The 22,219-nt window shown below is 43.1% G+C and overlaps 1 protein-coding gene across 2 annotated transcripts in view; it reads right to left on the reverse strand.

The window, feature by feature from the left end:
- PAG1 (phosphoprotein membrane anchor with glycosphingolipid microdomains 1) overlaps positions 1–21,734 on the reverse strand; it is a 162,052-nt gene extending 140,318 nt beyond the window's left edge. For both annotated transcript variants that reach the window (XM_043483089.1, XM_043483090.1), the window contains exon 1: positions 21,613–21,734. The gene's annotated coding sequence lies outside the window, so the exon portion shown is untranslated. The remainder of the gene's footprint in view (positions 1–21,612) is intronic.
- Between the last annotated feature and the right edge of the window lie 485 nt (positions 21,735–22,219).

Raw genomic sequence — 22,219 nt, forward strand, 5'->3', positions numbered from 1 at the left:
AAGGATGTGTAATCTGATCCAACAATTCATTCTTTAATCCCTAAGTGATCTCAAAAATAGTGTCAATTTCTTGTGGTGTTGAGCTCCAATAGAGAAATCACAGGGAAACAGAGGGAGTAAAGCATAGAACACAACTTTCATCAAATCTCCCTTAAATCCAAGAGAGAGCTTCCGAGGTGGCTCAGTGGTAAAGAATTCACCTGCCAATGCAGAAGACTCTGGTTTGATCCCTGAGTCAGGAAGATCCCCTGGAGGAGGAAATGGCAATCCACTCTGGTATTCTTAGCTGAAAAATCCCATGGACCAGAGGAGCCTTGTGGGCTACAGTTCATGGGATCAAGAAGAGTCAGACATGACTGAGTGACTAAGCATAGAGCTCTTCAATTCATGACACAGGTGAGTCATGCTACCACTTCAACTTGATCTCCTCTCCTACAGAGTGGGAATTGTGAGGCCTTAATGAAGGCTATGGTTTTTCCAGTGGTCATGTATGGATGTGAGAGTTGGACTGTGAAGAAAGCTGAGCGCCGAAGAATTGATGCTTTTGAACTGTGGTGTTGGAGAAGACTCTTGAGAGTCCCTTGGACTGCAAGGAGATCCAACCAGTCCATCCTGAAGGAGATCAGTCCTGGGTGTTCATTGGAAGGACTGATGCTGAAGCTGAAACTCCAATACTTTGGCCACCTCATGCGAAGAGTTGACTCGTTGGAAAAGACCCTGAGGCTGGGAGTGGTTGGAGGCAGGAGGAGAAGGGGAAGACAGAGGATGAGATGGCTGGGTGGCATCACCGACTCGATGGGCATGAGTTTGAGTAAACTCTGGGAGTTGGTGATTCATGGGGTGGCGAAGAGTCGGACACGACTGAGTGATTGAACTGAACTGAACTGAATGATACACATGAATGTGCTTGAAAAACACTTGGTTTTCAACTAATGTTTAATGACTGAAGCCTCCAAGATATATACTGAACAAAAAAACTATAAAATGAAGAAAATAATATGCTAATAATATGCAATCTTTTTGGCACCATCAAAACTAGCTGTACAAAAACAGAAGTAGGTATCTGACCCGAGCCTGCCCAGGTAAGTCATCTTACCTTCACTAGCAAAGCCAGGAATCAAGGGTGCAGCTAGCGTTTGGGGGTAATAACCTAGCATAATTAATTTTAACTCGAAGGTGGTCATAAAGTCTAAGAATTGGTGAACACACATAACATACGGTATATTAATATTATTTCGTGTACAGGTACGCTCAGCCATGTCCAACTCTTTGTAGCCCGCCAGGCTGCTCTGTCCATGGTATTTTCCAGCAATAATACTGGGGTGGGTTACCATTTCCTCCTCCAGGGGATCTTTCCAAGCCAGGGATTGAATCTGCATCTCCTGCTCTGGCAGGCAGATTCTTTACCACTGAGTCACCTGGGAAGTAATACTACTATATTACTTTACAATACACAATATGTTCTAGGACATATATGTCTATTTCCAGACTTTACAGCCACTCTACATAATCAACACAAAATGCTTTCACTGCAATTAAAAAGTCGAAGTCTCTTCCTGCTTCATAAATCGACGTTCTTTAAACTGCAGTTAAACCTTTGCTTTGCTTTTTATTTCAGGACTGTGGCTGAAGTTCCTCTTTTCCTTACAGACACATGCTGGCAGGTAGGGGTGTAGGGGACATTTTGCTTTCACAATACAATTGCTTGTCTTGTATGTCAGACCTCCAGACGTGGCCCTAAGCCCACGTCCCAGCACTAATGATGGAAATGAGGCTGATCCCCAACAATAAGCAACAAAATGCCACACTGGGAAAACCTGTGACTATCATGCTGGGGTCTGGAAGGGCCTGCCTTTCCCCTGGCAATTCTGCAGGACCCAACAGTCAGGCTTCAAGGAAGACAGAGCCCCTTAATCTTCCTGGAAGCTCATTCAAACTGGGTTCATGCCTGAGGCAGGCCATTCACAACTGGGGTGGAGGCCAACAACCTAGAGGATGCTGGTCCCCCGCTTGGCCTGCCTGACCAGGGCACCCAACAGAGGGGGTGTGGCAGCGCAGGGTGTGGGGGCGGGCACCCTGCTCTGAGAGAATTTTTTCTTGCTTTGTTCATGCTCTTCATCTCTACATATTCCCCAGGGGCAAAGGTGTGCTAGGAGCTGAGTGATACTTCCCCAAAATTCCTATGTTAAAGTCCTAACTCCCAGTGGCCCAGAGCATGACTGTATTTGGAGTTATATGGCCTTTGAAGAGGCAATTAAGTTAAAAATCAGGTCACTAGAGTGGGGCCTAATCTAATCTGAAGAGTGTCCTTATATGAAGAGGAGAGGACACACAGATATCAGGGATCCATGTGCCAGAGGGACAATGACGTGAAGAGGCAGGGAGCCAAGAAGACTCCTCAGAGGAAACCAGCTCTGCTGGCACATTGGTCTTCCAGCCTCAAGAGCTGTGAGGATACACATTTCTGTTGTTCAAGCCATCCAGTCTGCAGTACTCTGTGATGGGAGCCCTAACAGACTAATAATACAGGATGCCTTCCTTCCCCAAAGTCTGCTGCTGCTGCTAAGTCACGTCAGGTGTGTCCAACCCTGTGCAACCCCACAGACGGCAGCCCACCAGGCTCCTCTGTCCCTGGGATTCTCCAGGCAAGAACACTGGAGTGGGCTGCCATTTCCTTTTCCAGTGCATGCATGCATGCTAAGTCCCTAAAGTCAGGCCCACCCAAACTTTATTATGAAGTTAAATATCCAGATAAATATATCCAATATCCCATCACCAGAAGAAAATAAAGCTGGAACCTCCCTCACACTCTCGAATGGAGGCAGGTGGGTCATTGACATCAATGTGTTTTCAAGCCAGCTTTTACACAAGATTTCTAATTATCAGTGTGCTTTCCACACAGCAACCTCCTCCAGCTCGTCAACATCATTTGCACAACTCTTGGTTCAAGAGCCACTTAAGAAATAAATGATTCATGGCAACTGAAAGCACGATAATTTTCTGTGAGGCATGATGGTTGGGTTTCTAGGTTTATGGTGATTAAAAAAAAAATGCTACTCCTTAAACCTCTTGGCTTCTTTTATGGGGAAAAAAAAAAAAGGCAAAAAGAAAAAGACCAATGGAGATCAAATCTCTCCTTTGTAATATACACCCCCCTCCCAATTCCAGGACTTAAAATTCTATCTTTAAGAAAGAACATTAAACTTTTCCTCCAGAAAAGCCAGCAAAAATGGACATTTCTGGTTCTGTCCCAAGATGGGATGTACTGGATTTGCAAGAAGGACCATGTTCATTCATGAGATGGATTAACCCGCAAAAGATTTCTGAAATTTTGCAGAGCTGTTTTCCCATCTTCACGCAGGCAGCAATGGCTACAAATAAGGGGCAGCCTACTTTGCCAGTCACAACATGCATGAGCAGTGTGACCTTGGGCCAGAGGCTTAATCACATCGAGTCTGTTTCCCAATCTGTAACCCAGGGAGCATACATTCCTTTTACAGAGCTGTTGTAAGAATTACATGGGATAGCCGAGGAAGCAGAGCCCTTAGACATAGTATTTCTCCAAAACCAGGTCCATGGACTCCACACATCAGACACCGGAGGCTTAATGAAGTCTTGGGTCCCACTCTCTGTCACTAGACCAGGTTGGGGTCTGGAAGTCAGCACTCTGAACAAGCATTTTAACAAGTGGATGGAGGCTGGTGATGTCAAAAGGCCACGAGGTGCTGTGAGTCAGGACAGAGGGCAGAGGAAGAGCCCAAGATCAGCAGTCTAGCATCAAGTCAGCAGGCTGCCCGTTCTGCTCCCAGCAGGTCCCCTGGTTCCAGATCCGGACTCCAGCCTGAGGCGCTAGAATCCCTGTTCTGGTTCAGGTTCCCCTTGTGTCCTGCTCTGAAGTGATCTTTCTAAAATACAAACCTGGTCAGGCTGCTCTCTGCCCTTCTCCGACTGCCTGAGTCTGCTCTGGCCAGGCTGGTCTCTGAATTCAAGTCAGCCTTGCCTGTTTTGGTCACATGTAGGCCTAAATGTCACCTCCTCCAGGGTGCCCTCCCTAACTGCCCAGTCACTCCCAGTAACATTAACATGTTTTACTTTCCTAGAACCTAGTACCTGCTGATATTCTCTTGTTTATGTGACTATCTCCTCCCACGAGAAAGTCAGAGTAGGTAGAGCTTGTTTGTTGCTCCATCATGGTGTGCAGAACACAGAAAGAACTCAATAAATGCATACTGAATGGATGAACACGTTAATTAATCATTGGCCTGCAGTGCCAGCCTTGGCAAGGCTCTCACTCTGTATGCAGGAGGCAGAAGAAGTGCATTTTTCCATGCAAGCCAACAACTGTGGGACAAAGTTTGAATTACACGATATCTGTGCTCAGGGGAAAGTGTTACAGAAATACAATTTCTGGAAACTGATCCTGTTAAAGAAAGCTGGCATTTAAGTCGTTCCTATATCTTTACAGTAGCTCATAAAGTGAAATATTCCTTTTCTTTTCTTTCTTTGCACAGCTGAATTTTCCAAAAATTTCACATGAGACGCCCTTAAAACAGTTAGCTGTGCATCATTAATGCCAAAATCACCTCACTTACAACTTTCTACTTGCCAACACAAATAAAAGTATTGTCACCGTCTTTGGAACAAAATATCCCTTAACAAGGGGAAGCAGTAGGGTCCAGAGGGTATGGTAGGCCCACTCCTGTTGTAACTGTTCTCAGCTCCTTTAGACACTGCGGGACAATGGAGCCTGTCCAAAGGGTCCTGTGTGCTGCTCTCAGAAAATGGACATGCATTCTGACCACAGCACGTCTACAGAAGAGGCTGGATAAAGAGACCTTTATAAAGAAGCCTATTCGAATGCATTTCTGTCTGACTCTGGGACTCATTAATGTGTAAGGAAAGATTTCCGAGACCCATAGGTGCATTAAGAATAAAAGCAAACTATGAATAGATGACAGCTCCATTTTAGTACTAGCTTCCCCTCTCCCACTAATTCAGAAAAATTACATTCTCTACAATAGTTTTCCAGCAAAGACCCTGCCGCCCACCTTTCTCGTAAAGGAAAGGCAAAGTGAAAGTCTCCACTTGGGAACTTTAATTGGTTCTCCTGTGTGTGTCGTCGTGGGGAGTGAGTTGCAAGTGAACTGGTGGCAGATGAGGGGGGAGGGCGCCCAGCTTCGGTTTACAGAGTTACACAGAGAAAAAAGGAAAACGGTTGGTTGCAAGGCTGGAAGCGAAAGTTCTGAAAGGAAAATCAGGCCCCTGGGTGCCAGCCACATGAGATAAGCACAGGCTTCGCCCCAAATGGTTTCTGTCCCGCTGAGGCTACGGGGCCACCCGGGATTTACTCATGGGAACACGGTTCAAGGGGGGGAAGTGGTCACACCAGCTGGGCGTGTGCAGCTGCCCCGTATAGACACCCGCACCCCTGAGCTGAAACTCAACATAAACTGGGGGATGTTGCTATTGTTTCGTCTCTTCCTGCCCTTTTTCAAAAAGCATTAGTTTTCAAACTGAAGTATAGTTGATTTACAATGCTGTGTTAATTTCTTAATTTTTACTATACATCAAAGTGATTTAGTTACACACACACACACACACACACATATATATGTATTTGTGCACGCTAAGTTGCTTTAGTCATGTCCGAGTCTTTGCAACCCCATGGATTATAGCCCATCAGGCTCCTCTGCCCATAGGATTCTCCAGGCAAGAATACTGGAGTGGGTTGCCATTGCCTTCTCCAGTATGTACATACACACACACACACATACACACACATCCTTTTTAAATACTCTTTTCCATTATGATTTATCACAGGATACTGAACATTGTTCCCTGTGCTATACAGTAGGACCTTGTTGTTCACCCATTCTAAATATAAAAGCCTATAACTGCTCACCCCAACTTCTCCCTCCATTTCCCCCCAACTCCTCCCCCTTGGCAACCAGACTTCCCTGCTGGTCCTTCTAGTGATTCGATGGCTTGTTACCAATAACAATACACAGGTGCTGCCCCTCTACACAGGTGGTTCTCATTGATGGCTACATCACTTGGGGGAGCTTTCCAGCACCAGCCTGGCAAAGCTGCGCCCTCCCCCTGGCACTCCCCCCCACCACAGTATGGTAATCAGGACTCACAACTACTAGAGGGAGCCCTGGACATCACCAAGTGTTAAACCTCTCCAGGTGCTCAGTCACTCAGTTGTGTCCGATTCTCTGTGACCCCGTGGACTCCTCTGTCCATGGAGATTCTCCAGGCAAGAATTCTGGAGTGGGTTGCCATTCCCTCCTCCAGGGGATCTTCCCAACCCAGGGATCGAACCAGGTCTCCAACACTGCAGGCGAATTCCCCAGGCGATGCTTTTTGCAGCCAGTGTGGAGAACCACGGCTCTAAAAGCAGCTGGAGAGAGGGAGAGAGACACACGAGAGGGATCAGAGGGTCCACTCCAGCAGTAGGGGGCAGCATCCTCACAGCACAAAGAAGGTGGGGGGCATATTTAAACGAGGAAGAAGGTGCAGTGGTAACAAGGTGGGGCCCTTGTGCGCTGTCAGCCCTTTGACAACAGGAAGTGTGGTAACAACAAGCAATGTTTGAAAACTCAAGAAAGGAAGACGCTTGGCACGAGAAGACAAACTTGTCCTGGCAAAACCAAGACAGGACGAGAGGAGCTATTTAAAGCTGGGAGATAAGAGAGAAAACGAATCTTGGGAAGAGGTTGTAAAACCTGTGAGGAAAGTGTTGGCTGAAGCTGGAGAAGGAGGTGTCAACTAAGATGCCCCAGAAAGAAGTCTATGCTAGAAAAGGCGGGGCGTGCACTTTGACTGCCAAACAGTGATGACTCAACAGCTGTACACACGGACGGTTCCCCTTTAGACAGAAATTTTGGTGTCACCCTTGAAGTAATTAAGAACTGTAAAAGGAAAAAAAAAAAAAAAAGAGGCAGCAAATCACAGCATGTGTGCAAGTGCCCACTAACTTTGGCTTACATTGCTCTTTAAGAACTTAGTACTGCCTTGATGATGTTTTGAGTCTTAGAAAAGCAAAATTCTTGGATGTTTCTATAAATGTGCAGTTTTTCTCTGATGCTAATCCAACACTAAACTCTCCTCTTTTTTTCTCATTTGCAGAAATGGATTCCCTTGTTTATAAATGGGTCCCACAGCCTAGAGTACAATTCTAAGTAACACCACGGTAAGGGCATGCTTGCTCACATGCCACAAAAGCAAGTGTACATGTTGATCAAAATACTCAGTGCTCATTCTACAGCTCCCTAGGAGAAGGCCAGCTGAAACCCACTGCCATCTCAGCTACAATTTCACCACTGGAATCTGGAAATTAACAGAGATGTGAAATTTATGATTAAAAGACTAACAAGGTTTGCTAAATGCCATTAGGCAAATATATAAGATGATTATGCAGGATTTTAAGCATTCTGGAATAAGTCTGAAATATCTTGCCTTGATGAGTGTTCTCCTTCTAAGTTGTGATCCCAGTAAAGACCCTTATGTCATTTTCTTCATGTCTATCTTTCTTAAATTCTAAATATCTTTACTTCAAGAGAACTGACTTTTCTCTTTTCCTTTAGCTGTTCAGTCCCACAGCCCACAATTTTGTGACAGGCGTGAAGGTTACCAAGCATGAGTCTGGGGCTACTGCAATGATGTCTACCATTGTTACCTTTCGATTTTCTTCAAGGCCATCTTTCCTGACCCTTAAAAGCTATCTTCATCATCTGGGGCCCTGGGCCGGGGGCGGGGGGGGGGGGGGGGGTGGAGGGGGGATGGGCTAGATGAACATGGCTATAATCCAGGCCTAAAGCAGGGAGGTGAAACCACAGACATAAGAGAATGTGGGTCTGGCTGGCCATAACACATCCATACCTGGCCCTCATTCACCGAAACTGAACAGCTAATCTGGCATTTTGTCAAGTCTGATGGGAAGTTAATGATGTGAAAGAAAGACAAGTATACCCATGGCTAAGCTGTATGAAGCACGTATGTGGCAGAGGAGATGTTGGGGGCGGGGCTGAAGGAGGATGGGACAATTATTTTTGAATGTAATATCCTGGACAGGTTCATAAACCTTTAGCCACAATTTTAAAATGCAAAATTTTGTGAAAACAGAGTGTCTTTGTTATTTTGCTACCAAATGAATTTGTTCCAAACCCTGACCTGAGCTGACAAGTCTTTTTCTGTCCAACTAAATGAGAATATTCATCTACTTTGCTGGAGAAATGACTGTGTCTCCCGTATGCCACGGGAGTATTACCTAACCTACAGGATGCAAACTGCATTCCCTCTCTGAAAGCTGGATGGATTCTAAAAGACATTTGGCCCCAGAGTGTTGGGCTAAAGAACTGCTGACCTGCATACAACTCCCCAGACAGGTGAGTTCTCCAGATGTAAGCCTTGCATTGTTTTCCCACATCATGCAAGGGTTTACCAGACCTCAGTTTTTTAATGATTTCTACAATATTATTTTAGTAGACACATTTACAGGGAACTAAACAGAGCAAAGCTAAGAAACAGGCATACCATGTACGATTTCAAACATGCTGTCTTAAACACACGCGCTCATCTTTTCCTCTGTCACCTTTTTCACTGTATCAGTCTGGGAGTTCTGACACCGAGCATAGCCAGTCTGTGCTACAGCAGGTGTATTATGCAGGCAGTATGAAAAGCAGAAACACGATGCTGATTTTCAAAAAGAAGCTATCAAACTATGTTTTAATGTTTGTAAGAATTTTTAATTCTTTTAAAATTTTATGCAAAAAATTAATATTCCAGGGCATGCCTGGTGGTGCAGTGGATAGGAATCCACCTGCCAATGCAGGGGACATGGGTTTGATCCCTGGTCCAGGAAGATCCCAAAAGCCGTGGACCAATTAAGCCTGTGTGCTACAACTACTGAAGCCTGCGTGCCGCAACAGAGACCTGGCACAACCAAAAGAAAACACATTAAAAAAATAAATTTCAAAAATTAATATTCCAAATAACATGTCCATAGATTTGCCTCTTAGCAAATGGAGACAGAAAGTGAGACAGAAAAGAGAAAAAAGACATAAAGATTAGCTCTTGCCTGGGACTGGCAGTGAGAATGCAGAATGAACACAAAGGGGCGCAAGGGATGTTTCTGGGGTGATGGAAAAGCCCTAAAACTAAACTGTGATGGAAGTCCCGTAACTTTCAGTTTTCTACAAATCTATGAATTGTACACTTAAAATGGGAGAGTTTTATGTCATGGAAATTATACCTCAATGAAGAAGTGGAAAAACTAACCCTAAATGTTGGAAGTAACACTGTTTATGTCCACACCTCCTCTTTTGTCCTGATGTTTTAAATTAACACCAGTTCAAACAGGGGAAGAAGGATGCAGTGAATGAGATCCATTCCTGATCGTTAAGGGAAAAGGAGAAATTTTGCTCCCAAATGACTAATTTTACATCCAGACAGAGGAGATGAGTTCTTCTAGATATTCCCCCACATGTAGCAAATGAAATCAAAATTATTTCAAGTTTAACATGCCATGTGTACCTCTTCTAACTACCGTACATCACATCAAACGGTAGTATTTTGTTTACCACTCATCCTGCAAAGACGGCGGAAACTCCTGAGGACGATGTCATGGTCTTCCCCACATTTTCAGGACCTAGCAGGTGTTCAATATATGAGTTTATTGAATGGAAGGATCTCTTCATCAGAACCACTGAACACACTTCCATTTGCTTGAACAATATAAAGCAAATTAGAAAGACATTCCCTACTTTCTAGACCAGGGTTTCCCAACCACAGCACTGTTGACATATTGGCCCCGATAATTCTTCCCTGTGGAGGAAGGCTGTTTCGTTCACGGTGGGATGTATAATAGCATCCGTGGCTTCTACTTGTTTATTAGATGCCAGCAGTAGGCCCAGCATCCCCCTCCTGGCCCCCCAACCCCCACCCTCACCCAACAGCTGTGACAACCAAAATGTCCTCTGGGTGGCAAAGTCACCCTTCCTTGAGAACCACAGCTTTAAACAGAAAGAGTATAATGAAGATCAAATCAAACTGTTGTGTTCACGTTTCAGCAGTGCTTTTCATGTTATCACTTCCTAAAGCCAGTGAGAACATCAAAAGGAAAATGCATGTGACTAGCAAATGATAATTCTCTGACCACGGGCCTTGGCATTTTATGGGGAGAAGAAAAGTTCTTTTTAATTTCCTTATAACTGTGAAGATGCAAAAGGCTTGTTCTGATCCAAGGCTGACAGTTTTCAGGATATGTGGAGCTAGAAAAATCCATATGAGAAGGGTCCAAATGTCAAATGGCCTATGGCTATAAAACAGTATAAAAGCAGCATGCTCTTTGCCAGCACTGGGCTGTTTATTATGAACTGTGGCTAGGGGAACAATTTTGAAAATGCTATTGAATATTTATTAAAAGAAAAGATCTACAATAATGCAGGTCCTGACCAGCTGCTATTAGTAAACCACTCAACCAGTTGGAAAGGTTAAGAACTGTGGTGGCAAAAACCATTAAGTGCAAGTTTGATCCTTTGGCATTTTCTTTTTTCTCAACCACCACAGTGTTTAGCAATCCTCTTCCATACACCCTGGCATAAGATCTGAAAAGCTGTTATGCATATTGTATGCTTTAAATGAGTCCCTGAACATGTCAGTTTCGACTCTTACTTTGGAGATATTGGGAATTTCATGCTGATGTTAGAAGCTTAAGATGTATATTTTGGGCAAAATGACTATAATATAGCACAGCAAAGAAAAAGTTATCTTATATTACTTGACTGTGTTTTGTTATCAAGATTCATAATACTTTACTGCAAAGCATTATTTTTTATTTAGGAAAACAGAGAAATACACTCCTAACCTCAACACTAACAATTTAGGCCCTACAAATGACATCGTTGGTTTCAGCCACTTCTGGATTTAGCAGTCTATCGCGTATGAGAAAAGGTTATAGCAGACAGTTTACCTGTCAATTCCTAATATCTGAAAAGGAAGCATATCTTTTAAGATTATGTTTGTAAAAATATTTGTATCTCTGCATGTCTATTGGCAAACATAAGTAGGTTTAGGATTCTGAAACATTAAGCATATAATTCCTCAATCTGCTAAGAGAAAGAGCATACACAATACACAAAAAGCCCTCTATTCAAACAAGCTGTGACTGTATACATAACTATGGCATTCAAATTAGATTACTAATTTAGACATGTTCTATTATGTCAAGTAGACACTAACATAAAAAAAATGTCAGAATAAAATTCAACAGGAAGAAAAACGAGGTAAGGAAAATTTAATTACTCTCTTCAGAAAATGAAAACTCCTAGTACATAGTATTAAAATACATACTTATGGAAAGATTAGTGGGAATGCAGCTTAATTACTCATCTTGGTGGTGAGTAATAAACACAGTATTGGCAAATCACCTCTACAGGATACTACCTCTGTGCCCTGGATTATCATATTTGCATTTGGATGAAACTGGGACACATGAGGCATGAAATGGCCAAACTAAGTTTCATTTTACCTCGTTTGAATTTCCTCACATATTATTATAAAATGCACTAAAATCACACATAAAATACAATGTTATTTGATATTATTATTTAAATTCTCATATGCCTATATTGTAATTTCTCAACTGCAATGGACTAAGTCTACTATAACAACACCATGTATAGTGATAATTACTAGAACTAATATAGTTGCCTAACATTTTTATAAAACTTTAAAAAAATTTATAAGTGTATGGTGATTTTAAGAAATCAGCACTAATAATAAAAGATCAACCCACCAAGTGCCACAAATGCATAAACGCTTTTGGATTCAATCTTTTTCCACTAAAGCTAAAATGTAAAATTGGCACCATGAAGCTTGAAATTGAGATTTAAAGATAAGCACTAGTACCAGCATTTTGCTACTTGCTAGAAATTGCTTTCATCTGAAAACTGCTATTTAGTAAGGCCCACAGATATTTTTTATGAAATAAATGTAGCATCATAAACTTTTCAAACAGCTGTAAGACTCCATGAACATTTCATGATTCTAAACATTTCTATATACTAATAGTTAATATCTGCCTTACCAGTAGCAAAATTAGGTAAATTTCAGAATATCTGAAGCTAAAATACAAGTTGTAAAACTAAAATAAGCCCTTTCGATTTATCCTGCATAATTTTACACTGCTTAAGAAAAAGACAAATGTTTTAATGCTTTGGCATTAAAAGGGGAACATGATAGCTGCTTTGGCAAGATAAAGCAAGCTACATCACTTAATGCATTTGGAGAATTCAGGAATGATATTATAAAAGGAAAACCAATAGTTTAAACTTAATTTGACTAAATCATACCACACACACACACACTTCTCACCTACAAAGGCCATTGTAACAATTGAAAAACAAATTTCCGTTATACCAGAGAGCAAGTTTAACTACAACAATTTTACAGTTTAAAATGTTGAATGCTTTTCTTTTTAAACTTAGATGCTTTTTAAAAGATTTTTAAGATACTGAAAGAAAAAGATGTTTGTCTCTAAAAAAAGCTTTCCCCCAGTCGGACTTGATTGCATACATTTGCATAAAGAATCTGTGGTTCATCAAATATAAAGACTGCAGTCAATATAGCTTCCACTACTGGTGCTTTGAGCAGACTAATGATAAAAAAAACACTCTTAAATTTTTTTTTTAAGTAGCTACCCCCTAATTTTTCTTTAGTAGCTAGTCATGAAGACACAGGCAACATAATGGAATGGCAAGAAGCCAGAATTTGAAGTCAGAATGCTTTATTTGGGGTCCTAGGAGCTCTACCATTAACTAGCTATGTTATCTCCACACAGTCACCTCAGTTCCCTCATCTCTGAAATGGGAATAATTCCATCTTTAGGTCAAAATGAAAGGAGCAAGGACTGATATGCATGATTTTAACTAAAACACATGGTAATTATTTTCATCATCCCCCCAATACAGCAGCTTGTCTATGACTTAATGTTGCCTGTCTCTTATAAGACAAGTGAAAATTACAGGAAACTGTACCTAATATATCTCAAATAATCCAGTGAGCCAAAAGGCTCATTAATAACTCTAGCAAGATTGGTTCAAAGGTTCAACCCTCCAAAGATGCTGCAGCCATGAGAAAAGCTTATTTTTGTAAACCACCAAATAATGGGTCATCATCACTGTCCCTTTCGGCGTGCTCATTCATGGGCACAACAAGATGTGCCTGTTATGAAAACCAAGAATTTTGTGCCAAGAAAGTAATTCTTTCATTCTTCCCACTTTCCCAAGTGCCCGTGTCCTGCTGTCAATGAAGGAGAAAAATGAGTGAAAAGGGAAAACAAGAAATGACACTTCTATGCTATAAGCAGCTTGAGATCAAGGATTGTGCTTTATTCATGATTTTATTTATTTCTTTCCTTGACCCCACTCCCTGTCCCTTTTCCACACAGTAGATTCTTAATACTTCTTCACAAGCCTTGAAAGCTATATGAGACATAGTCACTGTCCTGTGTGTGGTTACAAGCGCGTTAACAGTCAGACTGTTCCTCTGCTCTCTGCCTTTGCTTGGTACTTCCCTCCTTTTGTCACTTGGCTCCCATTCCATCAAGCACCTCATTCCACTTTGCCTCTGGCTTCTGCCACTTTGTGTCCAAGCACTTGTCGATAACTTCCCTCACTTAATCATACTATTCCCCCATCTCCTTTCCCTCTGCCTGCCACCTTGGCCTTCCGGTTCCTTGGAAAAGCTATGACAAACCTAGACAGTGTATTAAAAAGCAGAGACTACTTTGCTGACAAAGGTCCGTCTAGTCAAAGCTATGGTTTTTAAAGTAGTCATGTATGGATGTGAGAGTTGGACCATAAAGACGGCTGAACTTTGAAGAATTGATGCTTTTGAACTGTGGTGTTGGAGAAGACTCTTAAGAGTCCCTTGGACTGCAAGGAGATCAAGTCAGTCAATCCTAAAGGAAATCCATCCTAAATATTCATTGGAAGGACTGATGCTGAAGCTGAAGCTCCAATACTTTGGCCACCTGATGTGAAGAGCTGACTCATTAGAAAAGACCCTGATGCTGGGAAAGACTGAAGGCAGGAGGAGAAGGGAACGACGGAGGATGAGATGGTTGGATGGCATCACTGACTCAATGGACGTGAGTTTGAGCAAGCTCTGGGAGATACTGAAGGACAGGGAAGCTTGGCGTGCTGCAGTCCATGGGGTTGCAAAGAGTCAAATACGACTGAGCAACTGAACAATGACAACAATGCACCTTCTCAGTCAGATTACAACCTCAACAACAACTCCAAATACACAGAAGACTTGCAAACCTGTATCTCCAGCTCAGCCTCTGTCTTAAATTCCAGAACCACAAGCCTGTGCAACTGTGAATAGAATCCCAAGCCCTGAATGTTGCCCTGGTTCCCTGTATCATTACACAAATCCACACCTGAACGCATTCTCTCTCCCTACAAACAACATCATTCTTTGTATTCACTATCATGACTTTTGTATTCACTATCAAGAACAACTCTGTCCTTTCAGTCATCCAAGCCAGAGCTCTGGGAGTCATCCCTAAAGTCACCATCCCTTCCTGCTTCTCTTCTCCTTCTCTGTCCCTCCCCCACCTCCCCATCAGTCCAAGTTCAGACCTTAAATCCATACTAGGATTCAACAGCTTTTGCACACAACTGCTCTTTTCCACACAGCCATCCTCACATCCCATCCATTCTCTACAACACACCAGACTGATCCCTGTAAAAGAACGGCCTGAAATGCTCAAATTCATCTGGACCCAATACGCCCTACAAGACCCTTTCCAAAGTGGCTCCAGCCTCCACTCTCCATTTCCAGCCCCACCTACTGCCCCTCACGTGCACCTGCCGCAGGGAAAAACCAGCTGTCTCACAGACACACCACACTCTTCCATGCCTTCACTGCACCCTTCTCCCTGGTCTCTCTCCTCAGAAAGATTTTTGCCATCCCACTCCTATCCTCAGCTGCCCGGTCCCTTCCAACTCACTCTTTCAGACTCAGACCCTGCCCTATTCCCTAGGGGTAAGTCATCTCTTTGGAGTCAGGTACCCCTAACAGAGCCCAGCATCTTTTATGCACTGGTTAAAACTGGAGTTAAGCATCATTTCCCCTCCCAAGACGGAGAGTTTTGAGAGACGTGAAAGGAATCCTCTTACGTCTGAGGTTTCATTATCTAACACTATGCCTTGTATATCAATATTTATCTGGTGAATGCATAAATGAGTAAAAACCAGTCCAATTAAGTTTGACTCAAACACTGCCAAGCTGCTAGCGGCTGATTATGTGTGAATGAGAGGCTCACAGCTCTTTTTAGAAGGGGTCACGGAAAATACCATAAAGCCACTCTGGCTGCAATTCCCAAGTGTTGAATACAGAAGTCGTGGTGTTCCCCTGTGTGGCCATGTTACAGATTGGCTCTTTTACAGTTTTTTTTTTTTAATTGTCTTGTATGGTTTTATTGCCTGTGATCTATAACATGCACTGCTTCAACATTAAAGTCTCCCAAAAGCTTCAGCAAGTTCAACCACACAGGGGTGATGGAAAAAATGAGTATGGGTCAGGGTGAAAGGCCAGAGTGAGTGGAAGCAACATTAACAGCAATGACTGAGTCACAAATACCTCGAGACCTGAACCTTAACAACCCATCTGAATGCCCTTTATTCCTTAGGGAACAAATTCACAGGAGAGCTTCCACATGCAACCCTGGAGCTCCCTTAAGACCGAAATGACAGATGTAGCAGTGTTGACTAGTCACAGCTTTTGGTCCTTTTAGAAAATCAACTGAAGTTGATCACTTACAAATGAACACTAGAACACATGATACAGGGACTGGGTCCCATGAAATTAAAACAAAGCACAAAGCTACTGTTGGTCAAATAAAACACTTAAAAAAAAAAACTTGCCTACTCCATGAGGTTCATAGGGTTTCAAGTGCTCTGTAGTTTAGCACGCATGCACCCGAAACAGGCCAAGTTTCCCTGTTCTCTACCATAAAACCCACACTGAGAAAATTGAACTTTTCTTAAATTTTTAATCACTCACAGACTTGGAAATTATACAGTCCTATAAAACCAAGAAGGGGGAGTAGGTTAGACATTAACATACCAAATATTATAACAATGACAACAACAAATATAATAACTCAAAACCCAAGGGATATGAAGAGCTTTTTAAGGGATTTTTAATTTTTTAATTGATTTTTAAAATTGTTTTATTTGGGGAATAAAGTGCTCCTTACAAAAGGGTCACTGAAAATTACAGACACTCTGCAACAAATATTGGCTCCAGTGTGAAATCGTGAGAAAATAGAGGAGGTGCCACTCACAGTAAAGGGTTTTGAAAATATTAGACATTGGTTTTAAATTCAGCCCTTTCCCTCTGTACTTCGAGTGCAGTTAGAGAGACTAGGATGCAGACACAGAAGATGTGACACAATGTTCATTTTCTGAGACAACATGTTTGTACCTTACTTGTGAGACACACATGTTCATTTACTTAAAAACCATAGTCTCACTGTGATACATGACATCACTACAGTAATGTTCACTGCTGATTAAATCAATTTTGATTCACTTTTTTAGAAATCACCTGAGAAAATCTCAGATTGTTCTTTTTTGAATGAGAATGACGCAACTCCGTGACATCAAACACAGATAAAGTTTGCAAGCTTCTTCACTGCATCCCGTTATCAGTGGATGGCTATATGCTTCCTATTTCACAATGCTAACATATGGGTCTCTTTTCTGAGATCATTGAGTGAACTAAGCTTTAAACTCCTCCTCCACAAAGATCTAGAAGATTGTGGGCACAGACCTTCAACCATCCCTTCAGTTCTATCCCAGGGTCACTATGGGGATGGAGTGAGACTGAATAGGATTATTTCGAGAAGCACAACACAAGACATCTATGCAACAAAGCTGGATGATAATGAAGGCTCCCAAATTACACAGTAGAACACTAGGCCTCATAGACTCCTGGACTCCACTCCTGGGCCAGAAACTCACTAATGTGCTCTTAGACAAGTGCTCTGATCTTTCTGCTTCTGCAAAAAAAACGATAACAAAGTAACCACATAAGGTCACTGTGGGGATTCACGTAAATCGAGTATGTAGTTCCTAGCAGGGCAGCCAGCACACATGAAGGGTTCTGTGTTAGTTATTTGTTCCATCCAGTAAGGATGTGGCAGACAAATCATGGAGCTGTCTGTCCCCACAATCACCCCCACCCTCAAATTCAGCAGCATCCCAGCCTTGAGGGGCTGTCTCTACCGTGTTGCACATGCACTGCTTGTTTGGAGGACTGCTATCACCTTCCACGTGTTTCTCCCAGATGTCTGAGGCAAGAGCTTTAGAAGTACAATCAGCCCCCAACTCCCCAAGCCTACAGGGAAGATAATTCAAAACAGGAGAGATGACTGGGGAAGAGTAAATGGTCTTCATTCATTTTATTCATACCATAATTAGCCTGCATTTCTGGTACTTATATCTTCTGACAGCTGGATGTTGGAAGAAAGTTGTCTGGAAACAGAGATGGTCACAGATAAGCCAACAAACAGTTAACAAGAAATAACACTATGCAAATTCTAAAGAATTAGTTGAAAGTAACTTCTGGCCCCAAGTTGAGTCACAGAAGTGACTGACGAAGACTTTTACTATCAAATCACCCAGAGCAGAGGAACATTTGAAATGTAAAAGCACTTAAAAGAGTAAAGGGAATATTTGTGCTCTGGCAGGAGGGCTAAAACTGAAGAAAAGAAAGTATTTCAGAGAGATGAAGAAAGCCTCAGCTGATGGCAAGGACCCTTTCTGACACCCTCCAGGAACCTTGCACCCACGGACTTTTAAATTTTTTAATTGAGATATAATTAACATGCAAAATCATGTTAATTTCAGGCATACAACATAATGAATCAACATTTGTATATATTGCAAAATGGTCGAGATGAGTCTAGTTAACATCCATCACCACACATAGTTAAAAATAATCTCATATGAGAACTTTTAAAATATACTCTTAGCAACCTTCAAATAGGCAATACAGTATTATTAACCTTAATCACCATGCTGTACAGAGAATTTTTTATTTAAAAAAGCCAAGGCAGAATATCTGTCTTGAAGCACCTTTCAGTGGCAGGATACCAGGTTTAATTAAATATTAAATAAGTCTGTAAACTGCCTGTGGCCTATGTGCCCTTGATAGCAATTACATTTTAATATCTAGAAAATGAGTTAATATTTACCAAGGGCCAGAAAACTATGTAGATCTGGATGATACTCTAAGGAAGCCACAGGAAAAAAAGTACCTTTTCAATCATTCTCAACTTCTGGAAGTCAAGTAAGATGCTCAACAGGCTGTGGACCAGAGTTTTAATGAAGTGCAGTCCACCAGTCCATGGGCAATTGGTTCTAGAACCCTCGAGGATACCAAAATCAGTGGATGCTCAAGTTCTTTATATAAAATAGCATTATATCTGCATATAACCTTAAAGTACATTCTCTCACACACTTCATCTCTAGAGCTCTTATAACACTTAATATAATGTTTAAATGCCATGTTAACATTAAATATGTAAATGCTATATAAATAGCTGCTGGAGCAAAGTAAGTTCAAGTTTTGCCTCTTGGAACTTTCTGGAATTTTAAAAATATATTTTCAACACTTGGTCAGTTGAATCTACAGATGTGGAACCTATGGATACGGAAGGCTGACTGGACAGCTCACACATGACCCCTGAAACTGCTTCCGACCACACTGTATTAAGGCCCAGAGGAAGCATGCTTATTTAACATGAAATATAAATTATTGCCATTTCTGAACAAACAGTACAATATGCAGCAAAGTGTACACTCTCTCTCTCTCTCTGCCCCAGGGGTACTCTCCATCCAGGACTGAACTCATGCTCACAGATGACGCCAATTGCAGATGAATGACCTGCTTGCGGTGGTTCGCTAGGCCGTGCGGATCCCGCAGCTTCATCTGCTGGCAGCAGACAAACCCGGGAGGGGCGGCCTCCAGCAGGAACCGTCACACACCACTCTCTTTCTCTCAATTCTCTGAATATATGAGCAGGAAAGGAAAAAGCAATGGAATCCACTTCAAACCAAAGCATAAAACCCATTTCACCTGCTGGTGTCTCTATCCTGTGCTAAGGTAGACAGGCCTTTTAACAATAATTATGAGAATAATAACAGCTCCCAGTCAAGGAGAACTATGTTGTGAGTTAAGCACTCTGCATACTTCACAGCTAAATGTAAATTTCCTCATCTGTAAGTGAAAGATAAGAACAGCACCTATTTTATTATGTTATTATGCAGATTTGAGGAGAAGAGAAGAAAAAAGCATTCTGGAAGTTGAGGCAGCAGGGCCAAAAAGGATAGGGTTTGAAAGAGACAGACATGGGTTAAAAGCCCAAATGCGATTTCTATGGTTTGATCTTGCTGAGTTCCAGTTTCCTCTTCTCCAAAGTGGAGATGAAGCCACCACCTTGAAAAGGAATCGAAAGAGACGATAGGTCAAATACCAGCTGGTGTCTACATTACCAGGAGGTGTTCAATAAACGCTTATACCCTGTATCCTGTGATACATGCGAACAGCTTCTGTTAACCTCTGTCGGCAGTCGTTCAATCACTCAATGTCAAGAGTACCCACAGAAGCACTTCCTTTAGTAACAATCATACTTTTACCCAGTTTAATAAGTCGGACACTGTTTTAACAGCTTTACATCTATGAACTCATTTAATCATCATTACAATCCAGGGAGGCGGGTACTGTAATCCCCATCTTACAGACAAATACACTGAGGCGCAGAGTTCAGGTAACACGCCCAGGCTCAGACAGACGGTACCTGAGTCAGCAGCACGTCGCCATAGTCTGTCCTCCCAACCTTGATGTGACAGCCTATACGGAGGTCAATCTGTTCCAGCTTCTATACTTGGATGTATATCTTGAGATAAGCAATGGATGTTCTCACCAACTACAATGTGTTGAATAACTTATCAACTTCTGAAATAACATTTTGTGTATTTTCTTAGAATTCCTTAAAATACTATGATTTTAAATGAGATGCCTTTTAAATGAGATGCCTACAACTAGTTCATCTTGTTCCATGTGCCAGAATACTATAAATAAATGTGCTTCTTTTTCTAAGGAGCACCTAAAGAAATCTCACATTAAACCACAATCCTGAGTTTTGTCCAAATCAAAAGAAGATAAATTGGGGCAGTCTGAATGTTATTTGTTTTACTAAACTAATGACTTCCATACCAAAAAAATCTGAATATTCTCCTTATCTCTAATATTCATGTCTTCACAGTCATTGCAGTACTGTATGGTATTTCAAACTATCCTTTTACAAATTTAATCAACTCAAATATTAAACATCAATGATGATAATCTATTTCTCTGCTTAAGAGGAATCTCTGGGGGAACAGATGAGAGAGAAAGGTTAAAGAATTCTGGAATTCTATCCATCAAAGTAGGACAGGGCAGCTACCTATAAATCATGCTCTTTGTTTATTAAGATAATTAAGCCTAACAGTACACTTAACTTTCAGACTCAACAATTGTCTGGCATGAACAATTTCCACTTTTCTAAAACAAAGGGGTTGTATTCAAAGGTGTCCTCTGCAAGCTCCCTGCACAATGCATGCTATTTTAAAACATGATTTATGTGTCTAATTCCTGGAGCTGCCTTGAAAAATATACTGGGTTTTTCCTCGCATGCACCCTATTAGGAGAAGACACTCATCTGAAGAGTGCACTCTGTTTCAGACTGCAGGGCGCTATATCATGTCAGCATTTTCATTAAATACGTTCAAGCTGGACCTTAAACAAATGGAATGGAGAACCACAGCTGCAGCCACTGCAGACAGACTTATCCGGCAGGGAGGCTTACATAAGAGGTGCAGGACAGTCAGGGTGAAACCCAAGTGTCATCATCTGAACACGACTGCTTTGAGATTTGCTCACATTCTTTACATAAATGGAATCACACAACACTGAGCGGATTTCTCATTTTATTTGCCCTATAGCACAAAACTGTAGGTTGACATATTAAGTTGTTTTCCCCTAAAGGATTGGGCTCTAATTAGGGAAACGTTGGGAACTTCTGCCTAGAGGGAAAGTGGGATGCGCGGGAAGCCTGGAGGCCAGAGAAAGAATGATATAGCCTCCATCCCTGAAGACCTAGCGCATCCAGGAATATTACTGGAGTCACTTCCCTGAGGACCTGGGACGGAGGTGACAAGACCCCCCTACCTCCTGTGCGCGCGCGCGCACACACACATACAACACATATACAGTCAAGGAGCTCGGAATGAGCAATCAGCAGCAGGCGAAATGCCCTCGGAGCACCTGTCCTCTCACAGCACATTTCCAACTGGCACGTTCAGCAGAGACTGGAGCCAGCCCGCCCGGGACTGCCTCTCCCGGCGTGCCCTGTCCGCGGCTTCGCTTTCTCAACTCCCCAAGCTGGAGCCCCGCTAACAAAAGGTGCTTCCCACGACGTGAAGATAATAAAAACGAACCTCTCCTTCCCGCGGCGCCACCCTCCAACTTTATAAACTACAGTCAACTTACTGGAATGCAGGCGACAGGGAGCCTTCAAGGGGGACAGCTCTCCGGCTGCGCAGAGCCCCGCTGGCCCCGCACTGACCCGGCTGCGGCGGCGGCGGGTGCGGGGCGAGGCGCTGCCGTTCTGCACCAGCCGCCTGGCTCCGCGGTGCCCGGAGCCCGGCAATCGCCGGGGCGCACCTCCTGGCGGCTGCGGCGACGACGAAAGCTACACGGGTCCGCGTGGTCCCGAGCGCTGCAGCAGCCGCCCGCCCCGGAGTGCGGCGCTCCGAGCCCCTGGTGCGTGTCTCCGGCTCCGAGGGAATTGCGGCTCTACAAGAAAGGCAGCCGGGGAAAAGCCGAGGCGCTGCTGCCGGGAGCGCCGCCAGCCCGCTCCCAAGCAGTCGGTCACATCGGGGGCGCGCCGGGAAGCGAGCAGGCGAGCAGGCACCGCAGCTTGCACTCGCAGCCGCGCCGCGGAGAATGACAAGCTCCGAGGCGGTGCAGCCGTGCGGGGCGCGAGGTGCCACTGCGCATGAGCCCGGCTGGCTGCGGCACGTCACGGGGGGGCGGGACGAGGAGTGGGGGGGGGCGGGACGAGGAGGGGGGGGCGGGACGAGGACGGGGGGGGGGA

This window comes from Cervus canadensis, chromosome 12 (assembly GCF_019320065.1).
Source record: "Cervus canadensis isolate Bull #8, Minnesota chromosome 12, ASM1932006v1, whole genome shotgun sequence".
In the NCBI taxonomy this organism is placed as follows: Eukaryota; Metazoa; Chordata; class Mammalia; order Artiodactyla; family Cervidae; genus Cervus; species Cervus canadensis.